The sequence below is a fragment of the Idiotropiscis lumnitzeri genome, unplaced genomic scaffold (assembly GCF_059441095.1).
Source record: "Idiotropiscis lumnitzeri isolate Australia: NSW breed Sydney's pygmy pipehorse unplaced genomic scaffold, RoL_Ilum_1.0 HiC_scaffold_184, whole genome shotgun sequence".
Lineage (NCBI taxonomy): Eukaryota > Metazoa > Chordata > Actinopteri > Syngnathiformes > Syngnathidae > Idiotropiscis > Idiotropiscis lumnitzeri.
The window spans coordinates 105,001-115,000 of record NW_028283722.1 but is presented as its reverse complement, the minus strand read 5'-3'; the positions used below and the strand labels follow the sequence as shown (position 1 = coordinate 115,000).

General features: G+C 58.3%; 1 non-coding gene across 1 annotated transcript in view; it reads right to left on the bottom strand.

The window, feature by feature from the left end:
• The window catches only part of LOC148314911 (18S ribosomal RNA), a 1,933-nt gene extending 1,782 nt beyond the window's left edge, over positions 1-151 (bottom strand). The window contains exon 1 of the ribosomal RNA XR_015841413.1: positions 1-151. This exon is cut by the window's left edge and continues 1,782 nt beyond it. This is a non-coding gene — a ribosomal RNA (18S ribosomal RNA).
• Positions 152-10,000: the final 9,849 nt, after the last annotated feature.

Here is a 10,000-nt window from a genome sequence, read left to right as displayed (position 1 = left end):
CAGTTATCCAAGTAACGGTGGAGCGATCAAAGGAACCATAACTGATTTAATGAGCCATTCGCAGTTTCACTGTATCGGAACCGTGTGTACTTAGACTTGCATGGCTTAATCTTTGAGACAAGCATATGCTACTGGCAGGATCAACCAGGTAGCCCTCGCGTCCGGCGGTCTGTGTTTCTTGCATTGGAACCGGAGCTGAGCGGGGAGCCGGGCGCGGGGACCGGGCGGCGCCCGCGGGAGACGGCCTCCCGCGGGGTTACCCCCGGCGGCACCCCAGCCTCCCTCGTTGTTTTTTCTCTCTCATTTTTTTCGGACGTGGGCTACCGAAATTTCCGTTACCGATTCAGCCCCCGTGCGCGGTGAGGAAGTCGGCTGGGCCTCGGTATGTACTCGGTCCGTAGAGGCCGCGTTACCGCGTGGCGGTCAGTCGCGGGAGGGAGCCGGAGCCGCCCGCACGCCCGCGACCGCAACACGCACTCGGAGGCGGCGTCTTCTGACAGACGCCGGTAGGGTTTGAGAAACATGCTTTTTCGGAAAGGACCGCTCGGCTGACGCGGGCCTGGGCTCCCGCACCCCTCTCGTGGCGGGGCACCCGCGAGCGCGGCGGAACTCCCGTGTAGGACATCTCTGGGCCCGTGTGGCCGACGGGCACGCGACAGGGTCGTCTCGGTCTCGCGACGAAAGCGGTTTCGCGCTGGTTGGTGCGCTAGAGGTCGATCCGCAGGCCGAAGGAACCGTCCACCCGAACACCCCGGCGCGAGGCCGGGGCCGGCAGGGGCCCTCCGATGGCGGGTCATGCTTGCCAATCGGTCAGTGGTTGGTGTGGTGCAGTATATGTCAGGGTGTGGGTGCGAGATGGGCCGGGAGGACCGCTCCTCCTGCGTCGGACCCCGAGTCATAGGAAGTGCCGTTTTGTCACAACCCCAGGGGTGGGGTGGGTAACGGTAGGGAAGTGCCGGCCAACGCGCAGAGGTCGACCCGCAGGCCGAAGGAACCGTCCACCCGAACACCCCGGCGCGAGGCCGGGGCCGGCAGGGGCCCTCCGATGGCGGGTCATGATTGCCAATCGGTCAGTGGTTATGTGTGTGCTGCGGTGCCGGCCAACGCTCAGAGGTCGACCCGCAGGCCGAAGGAACCGTCCACCCGAACACCCCGGCGCGAGGCCGGGGCCGGCAGGGGCCCTCCGATGGCGGGTCATGATTGCCAATCGGTCAGTGGTTATGTGTGTGCTGCGGTGCCGGCCAACGCTCAGAGGTCGACCCGCAGGCCGAAGGAACCGTCCACCCGAACACCCCGGCGCGAGGCCGGGGCCGGCAGGGGCCCTCCGATGGCGGGTCATGATTGCCAATCGGTCAGTGGTTGTGTGTGCTGCGGTGGGGCCGGGAGGACCGCTCCTCCTGCGTCGGACCCGGGTCATGGGAAGTGCCGTGTGGCGGTGGTGGGGCCGGGAGGACCGCTCCTCCTGCGTCGGACCCGAGTCATAGGAAGTGCCGTGTGGCGGGGCCGGGAGGACCGCTCCTCCTGCGTCGGACCCGAGTCATAGGAAGTGCCGTGTGGCGGGGCCGGGAGGACCGCTCCTCCTGCGTCGGACCCGAGTCATAGGAAGTGCCGTGTGGCGGGGCCGGGAGGACCGCTCCTCCTGCGTCGGACCCGAGTCATAGGAAGTGCCGTGTTGCGCTGGTGGGGCCGTGCCCGCCAACAGCCTTCAGTGGTCGGATACCACGTTTGCAAGCTCCCCGCTGGAATGGGGACTTAGAAGAAATGAGGGGAAAATTCCCCCGGAGCTCCGTGCCTGAGGGCGGGCTGTGAGCCGCGCCGCGTCCGCCAACAGCCTTCCATGGTCGGACACCATTGTTCGCAAGTTGCCCGCTGGAATGGGCACATAGAAGAAATTTCGAGGATAACATCCACCAGAGCGCCAGGGCGGCCGTTATTGCAGTATGCGTCCGCCTGGCAGCTCTCTTCCGCGGGAACCATTGGGCAATTTCTTTCACGGAGGTGGACATAGAAGAATTTTTGTTTCTAAAAACGTGGTTCCTAAAAATGTGCCCCAGGTGTTTTGGAAAACCCGGGTAAACCTGGGAAGTAGGCAAATGACCCTCTGACTAGGGGTAAAAACGTTTGCCTACTGCAGCGCCCCTAATGCAATTCGGCGGAACTGCAACGCCCCTGGTCGCCTAAACGCTACCCCTGGTCGCCTAAACCTCACCCCTGGTCGCCTAAACCTCACCCCTGGTCGCCAAAACCTCACCCCTGGTCGCCTAAAAGTCACCCCTGGTCGCCTAAATTGTCAACCCCTGGTCACCTAAATTGTCAACCCCTGGTCGCCTAAAGGGGACTTAGAAGAAATGAGGGGGCAAATTCCCCCGGAGCTCCGTGCCTGAGGGCGGGCTGTGAGCCGCGCCGCGTCCGCCAACAGCCTTCAGTGGTCGGATACAATGTATGAAAGTTCCCCGCTGGAAAGGGGACTTAGAAGAAATGAGGCAAATTTCCCCGGAGCTCCGTGCCTGAGGGCGGGCTGTGAGCCGCGCCGCGCCCGCCAACAGCCTTCAGTGGTCGGATACAATGTTTGAAAGTTCCCCGCTGGAAAGGGGACTTAGAAGAAATGAGGCAAATTTCCCCGGAGCTCCGTGCCTGAGGGCGGGCTGTGAGCCGCGCCGCGCCCGCCAACAGCCTTCAGTGGTCGGATACAATGTTTGAAAGGTCCCCGCTGGAAAGGGGACTTAGAAGAAATGAGGCAAATTTCCCCGGAGCTCCGTGCCTGAGGGCGGGCTGTGAGCCGCGCCGCGTCCGCCAACAGCCTTCAGTGGTCGGATACAATGTTTCAAAGTTCCCCGCTGGAAAGGGGACTTAGAAGAAATTTGTAAAAATTCACCCGGAGCTCCGTGCCTGAGGGCCGGCTATGAGCCGCGCCGTGCCCGCCAACAGCCTTCCACGGTCGGATACAATGTTTCAAAGTTCCCCGCTGGAAAGGGGACTTAGAAGGAATTTGTCAAATTCACCCGGAGCTCCGTGCCTGAGGGCCGGCTATGAGCCGCGCCGTGCCCGCCAACAGCCTTCCACGGTCGGATACAATGTTTGAAAGTTCCCCGCTGGAAAGGGGACTTAGAAGAAATGAGGGGGAAATTCCCCCGGAGCTCCGTGCCTGAGGGCGGGCTGTGAGCCGCGCCGCGTCCGCCAACAGCCTTCAGTGGTCGGATACAATGTTTGAAAGGTCCCCGCTGGAAAGGGGACTTAGAAGAAATGAGGCAAATTTCCCCGGAGCTCCGTGCCTGAGTGCGGGCTGTGAGCCGCGCCGCGCCCGCCAACAGCCTTCAGTGGTCGGATACAATGTTTGAAAGTTCCCCGCTGGAAAGGGGACTTAGAAGAAATGAGGCAAATTTCCCCGGAGCTCCGTGCCTGAGGGCGGGCTGTGAGCCGCGCCGCGTCCGCCAACAGCCTTCAGTGGTCGGATACAATGTTTGAAAGGTCCCCGCTGGAAAGGGGACTTAGAAGAAATGAGGCAAATTTCCCCGGAGCTCCGTGCCTGAGGGCGGGCTGTGAGCCGCGCCGCGCCCGCCAACAGCCTTCAGTGGTCGGATACAATGTTTGAAAGTTCCCCGCTGGAAAGGGGACTTAGAAGAAATGAGGCAAATTTCCCCGGAGCTCCGTGCCTGAGTGCGGGCTGTGAGCCGCGCCGCGTCCGCCAACAGCCTTCCTTTGGTCGGATACAATGTTTGAAAGGTCCCCGCTGGAAAGGGGACTTAGAAGAATTGAGTAAAATTCACCCGGAGCTCCGTGCCCGAGGGCCGGCTATGAGCCGCGCCGTGCCCGCCAACAGCCTTCCACGGTCGGATACAATGTTTCAAAGTTCCCCGCTGGAAAGGGGACTTAGAAGAAATTTGTAAAATTCACCCGGAGCTCCGTGCCCGAGGGCCGGCTATGAGCCGCGCCGCGCCCGCCAACAGCCTTCCTTTGGTCGGATACAATGTTTCAAAGTTCCCCGCTGGAAAGGGGACTTAGAAGAAATTTGTAAAATTCACCCGGAGCTCCGTGCCCGAGGGCCGGCTATGAGCCGCGCCGTGCCCGCCAACAGCCTTCCACGGTCGGATACAATGTTTCAAAGTTCCCCGCTGGAAAGGGGACTTAGAAGAAATTTGTAAAAATTCACCCGGAGCTCCGTGCCCGAGGGCCGGCTATGAGCCCCGCCGTGCCCGCCAACAGCCTTCCACGGTCGGATACAATGTTTCAAAGTTCCCCGCTGGAAAGGGGACTTAGAAGAAATTTGTAAAAATTCACCCCGAGCTCCGTGCCCGAGGGCCGGCTATGAGCCCCGCCGTGCCCGCCAACAGCCTTCCACGGTCGGATACAATGTTTCAAAGTTCCCCGCTGGAAAGGGGACTTAGAAGAAATTTGTAAAAATTCACCCGGAGCTCCGTGCCCGAGGGCCGGCTATGAGCCCCGCCGTGCCCGCCAACAGCCTTCCACGGTCGGATACAATGTTTCAAAGTTCCCCGCTGGAAAGGGGACTTAGAAGAAATTTGTGAAAATTCACCCGGAGCTCCGTGCCTGAGGGCCGGCTATGAGCCGCGCCGCGCCCGCCAACAGCCTTCCACGGTCGGATACAATGTTTCAAAGTTCCCCGCTGGAAAGGGGACTTAGAAGAAATTTGTGAAAATTCACCCGGAGCTCCGTGCCCGAGGGCCGGCTATGAGCCGCGCCGTGCCCGCCAACAGCCTTCCACGGTCGGATACAATGTTTCAAAGTTCCCCGCTGGAAAGGGGACTTAGAAGAAATTTGTAAAAATTCATCCGGAGCTCCGTGCCCGAGGGCCGGCTATGAGCCGCGCCGCGCCCGCCAACAGCCTTCCACGGTCGGATACAATGTTTCAAAGTTCCCCGCTGGAAAGGGGACTTAGAAGAAATTTGTAAAAATTCACCCGGAGCTCCGTGCCCGAGGGCCGGCTATGAGCCGCGCCGTGCCCGCCAACAGCCTTCCACGGTCGGATACAATGTTTCAAAGTTCCCCGCTGGAAAGGGGACTTAGAAGAAATTTGTGAAAATTCACCCGGAGCTCCGTGCCCGAGGGCCGGCTATGAGCCGCGCCGTGCCCGCCAACAGCCTTCCACGGTCGGATACAATGTTTCAAAGTTCCCCGCTGGAAAGGGGACTTAGAAGAAATTAGGCAACTTTCCCCGGAGCTCCATGCCTGAGTGCGGGCTGTTTGCCGCGCCGTGCCCGCCAACAGCCTTCAGTGGTCGGATACAATGTTTCAAAGTTCCCCGCTGGAAAGGGGACTTAGAAGAAATTATGAATATTTTTGTTTCTAAAAACGTGATCCCTGAAAATGTGCCCCAGGTGTTTTGGAAAACCCGGGTAAACCTGGGAAGTAGGCAAATGACCCTCTGACTAGGGGGGATGAACGTTTGCCTACTGCAGCGCCCCTAATGCAATTCGGCGGAACTGCAACGCCCCTGGTCGCCTAAACGCTACCCCTGGTCGCCTAAAAGCTACCCCTGGTCGCCTAAAAGCTACCCCTGGTCGCCTAAACGCTACCCCTGGTCGCCTAAACGCTACCCCTGGTCGCCTAAACGCTACCCCTGGTCACCTAAACGCTACCCCTGGTCGCCTAAACGCTTCCCCTGGTCACCTAAACGCTACCCCTGGTCGCCTAAACGCTACCCCTGGTCGCCTAACTGACCCCTCGTGTGTGGGGATCAACGTTTGCCTACTAGGGCGTCCTCCGGCGGCCTCTCGGCAGTACTGCAGGCCCATTTTAGCCGAGCCCATTGAAATGAATGGGGGAATTTTATACGTTTTTGCCTTTTTTTCCCCCCCTCGTTCTTTTTGTATTTATTCATTTATTTCAACTTTTACCGACTCAACCGCCCTCCGGCGTGCCCTCGGCGGTCCCGCAAGCCCAATTCGGCCGAGCCCATTGAAATGAATGGGGGAATTTTATACGTTTTTGCCTTTTTTCCCCCCCCCTCGTTCTTTTTGTATTTATTCATTTATTTCAACTTTTACCGACTCAACCGCCCTCCGGCGTGCCCTCGGCGGTCCCGCAAGCCCAATTCGGCCGAGCCCATTGAAATGAATGGGGGAATTTTATACGTTTTTGCCTTTTTTTTCCCCCCCTCGTTCTTTTTGTATTTATTCATTTATTTCAACTTTTACCGACTCAACCGCCCTCCGGCGTGCCCTCGGCGGTCCCGCAAGCCCAATTCGGCCGAGCCCATTGAAATGAATGGGGGAATTTTATACGTTTTTGCCTTTTTTTTCCCCCCCTCGTTCTTTTTGTATTTATTCATTTATTTCAACTTTTACCGACTCAACCGCCCTCCGGCGTGCCCTCGGCGGTCCCGCAAGCCCAATTCGGCCGAGCCCATTGAAATGAATGGGGGAATTTTATACGTTTTTGCCTTTTTTCCCCCCCCTCGTTCTTTTTGTATTTATTCATTTATTTCAACTTTTACCGACTCAACCGCCCTCCGGCGTGCCCTCGGCGGTCCCGCAAGCCCAATTCGGCCGAGCCCATTGAAATGAATGGGGGAATTTTATACGTTTTTGCCTTTTTTTTCCCCCCCTCGTTCTTTTTGTATTTATTCATTTATTTCAACTTTTACCGACTCAACCGCCCTCCGGCGTGCCCTCGGCGGTCCCGCAAGCCCAATTCGGCCGAGCCCATTGAAATGAATGGGGGAATTTTATACGTTTTTGCCTTTTTTTTCCCCCCCTCGTCCTTTTTGTATTTATTCATTTATTTCAACTTTTACCGACTCAACCGCCCTCCGGCGTGCCCTCGGCGGTCCCGCAAGCCCAATTCGGCCGAGCCCATTGAAATGAATGGGGGAATTTTATACGTTTTTGCCTTATTTCCCCCCCCCTCGTCCTTTTTGTATTTATTCATTTATTTCAACTTTTACCGACTCAACCGCCCTCCGGCGTGCCCTCGGCGGTCCCGCAAGCCCAATTCGGCCGAGCCCATTGAAATGAATGGGGGAATTTTATACGTTTTTGCCTTATTTCCCCCCCCCCTCGTCCTTTTTGTATTTATTCATTTATTTCAACTTTTACCGACTCAACCGCCCTCCGGCGTGCCCTCGGCGGTCCCGCAAGCCCAATTCGGCCGAGCCCATTGAAATGAATGGGGGAATTTTATACGTTTTTGCCTTTTTTCCCCCCCCCTCGTTCTTTTTGTATTTATTCATTTATTTCAACTTTTACCGACTCAACCGCCCTCCGGCGTGCCCTCGGCGGTCCCGCAAGCCCAATTCGGCCGAGCCCATTGAAATGAATGGGGGAATTTTATACGTTTTTGCCTTTTTTTTCCCCCCCTCGTTCTTTTTGTATTTATTCATTTATTTCAACTTTTACCGACTCAACCGCCCTCCGGCGTGCCCTCGGCGGTCCCGCAAGCCCAATTCGGCCGAGCCCATTGAAATGAATGGGGGAATTTTATACGTTTTTGCCTTTTTTTTCCCCCCCTCGTCCTTTTTGTATTTATTCATTTATTTCAACTTTTACCGACTCAACCGCCCTCCGGCGTGCCCTCGGCGGTCCCGCAAGCCCAATTCGGCCGAGCCCATTGAAATGAATGGGGGAATTTTATACGTTTTTGCCTTATTTCCCCCCCCCTCGTCCTTTTTGTATTTATTCATTTATTTCAACTTTTACCGACTCAACCGCCCTCCGGCGTGCCCTCGGCGGTCCCGCAAGCCCAATTCGGCCGAGCCCATTGAAATGAATGGGGGAATTTTATACGTTTTTGCCTTTTTTTTCCCCCCCTCGTTCTTTTTGTATTTATTCATTTATTTCAACTTTTACCGACTCAACCGCCCTCCGGCGTGCCCTCGGCGGTCCCGCAAGCCCAATTCGGCCGAGCCCATTGAAATGAATGGGGGAATTTTATACGTTTTTGCCTTATTTCCCCCCCCCCTCGTCCTTTTTGTATTTATTCATTTATTTCAACTTTTACCGACTCAACCGCCCTCCGGCGTGCCCTCGGCGGTCCCGCAAGCCCAATTCGGCCGAGCCCATTGAAATGAATGGGGGAATTTTATACGTTTTTGCCTTTTTTTCCCCCCCCTCGTCCTTTTTGTATTTATTTACTTATTTCAACCTTTACCGACTTAGGGGCCGCTTTGCACCGCCTGTGCCCGGGGAAGGTGCTCCTATTCGGGCCAAGTGTGACACACGCCCGCACTCCTCCTCCGGAGCTTCCATTTGGGCAAACTTAGGGGCCGCTTGGCACCGCCTGTGCCCGGGGAAGGTGCTCATATTCGGGCCAAGTGTGACACACGCCCGCACTCCTCCTCCGGAGCTTCCATTTGGGCAAACTTAGGGGCCGCTTGGCACCGCCTGTGCCCGGGGAAGGTGCTCATATTCGGCTTCACTGTCAGGCAGCATGCACTCCTCCTCCGGAGCTTCCATTTGGGCAAACTTAGGGGCCGCTTGGCACCGCCTGTGCCCGGGGAAGGTGCTCCTATTCGGGCCAAGTGTGACACACGCCCGCCCTCCTCCTCCGGAGCTTCCATGAGGGTAGACTTAGGGGCCGCTTGGCACCTCCCGTGCCCGGGGAAGGTGCTCATATTCGGCTTCACTGTCACACAGCATGCACTCCTCCTCCGGAGCTTCCATAAGGGCAAACTTAGGGGCCGCTTGGCACCGCCCGTGCCCGGGGAAGGTGCTCATATTCGGGCCAAGTGTGACACACGCCCGCACTCCTCCTCCGGAGCTTCCATTTGGGCAAACTTAGGGGCCGCTTGGCACCGCCCGTGCCCGGGGAAGGTGCTCCTATTCGGGCCAAGTGTGACACACGCCCGCACTCCTCCTCCGGAGCTTCCATAAGGGCAAACTTAGGGGCCGCTTGGCACCGTCTGTGCCCGGGGAAGGTGCTCCTATTCGGGCCAAGTGTGACACACGCCCGCACTCCTCCTCCGGAGCTTCCATTAGGGCAAACTTAGGGGCCGCTTGGCACCGTCTGTGCCCGGGGAAGGTGCTCCTCTCCGGGCCAAGTGTGACACACGCCCGCACTCCTCCTCCGGAGCTTCCATTAGGGTAGACTTAGGGGCCGCTTGGCACGGCCTGTGCCCGGGGAAGGTGCTCCTATTCGGCTTCACTGTCAGGCAGCATGCACTCCTCCTCCGGAGCTTCCATAAGGGCAAACTTAGGGGCCGCTTGGCACCGCCTGTGCCCGGGGAAGGTGCTCATATTCGGCTTCACTGTCAGGCAGCATGCACTCCTCCTCCGGAGCTTCCATTAGGGCAAACTTAGGGGCCGCTTGGCACCGTCTGTGCCCGGGGAAGGTGCTCCTATTCGGCTTCACTGTCATGCAGCATGCACTCCTCCTCCGGAGCTTCCATTTGGGCAAACTTAGGGGCCGCTTGGCACCGTCTGTGCCCGGGGAAGGTGCTCATATTCGGCTTCACTGTCAGGCAGCATGCACTCCTCCTCCGGAGCTTCCATTTGGGCAAACTTAGGGGCCGCTTGGCACCGCCTGTGCCCGGGGAAGGTGCTCATATTCGGCTTCACTGTCATGCAGCATGCACTCCTCCACCGGAGCTTCCATAAGGGCAAACTTAGGGGCCGCTTGGCACCGCCTGTGCCCGGGGAAGGTGCTCCTATTCGGGCCAAGTGTGACACACGCCCGCACTCCTCCTCCGGAGCTTCCATGAGGGTAGACTTAGGGGCCGCTTGGCACCTCCCGTGCCCGGGGAAGGTGCTCATATTCGGGCTAAGTGTGACAGACGCCGGCCTATTACCCCCGGAGCGATGGAGCTGGGGGCGCTCGCTCCCCGCCCGTGCCCGGGGAAGGTGCTCCTCTCCGGCCTAAGTGTGGCAGACGCCGGCCTATTACCCCCAGAGCGATGGAGCTGGGGGGCGCTCGCTCCCCGCCCGTGCCCGGGGAAGGTGCTCCTCTCCGGGCTAAGTGTGGCAGACGCCGGCCTATTACCCCCGGAGCGATGGAGCTGGGGGGCGCTCGCTCCCTGCCTGTGCCCGGGGAAGGTGCTCATTTCCGG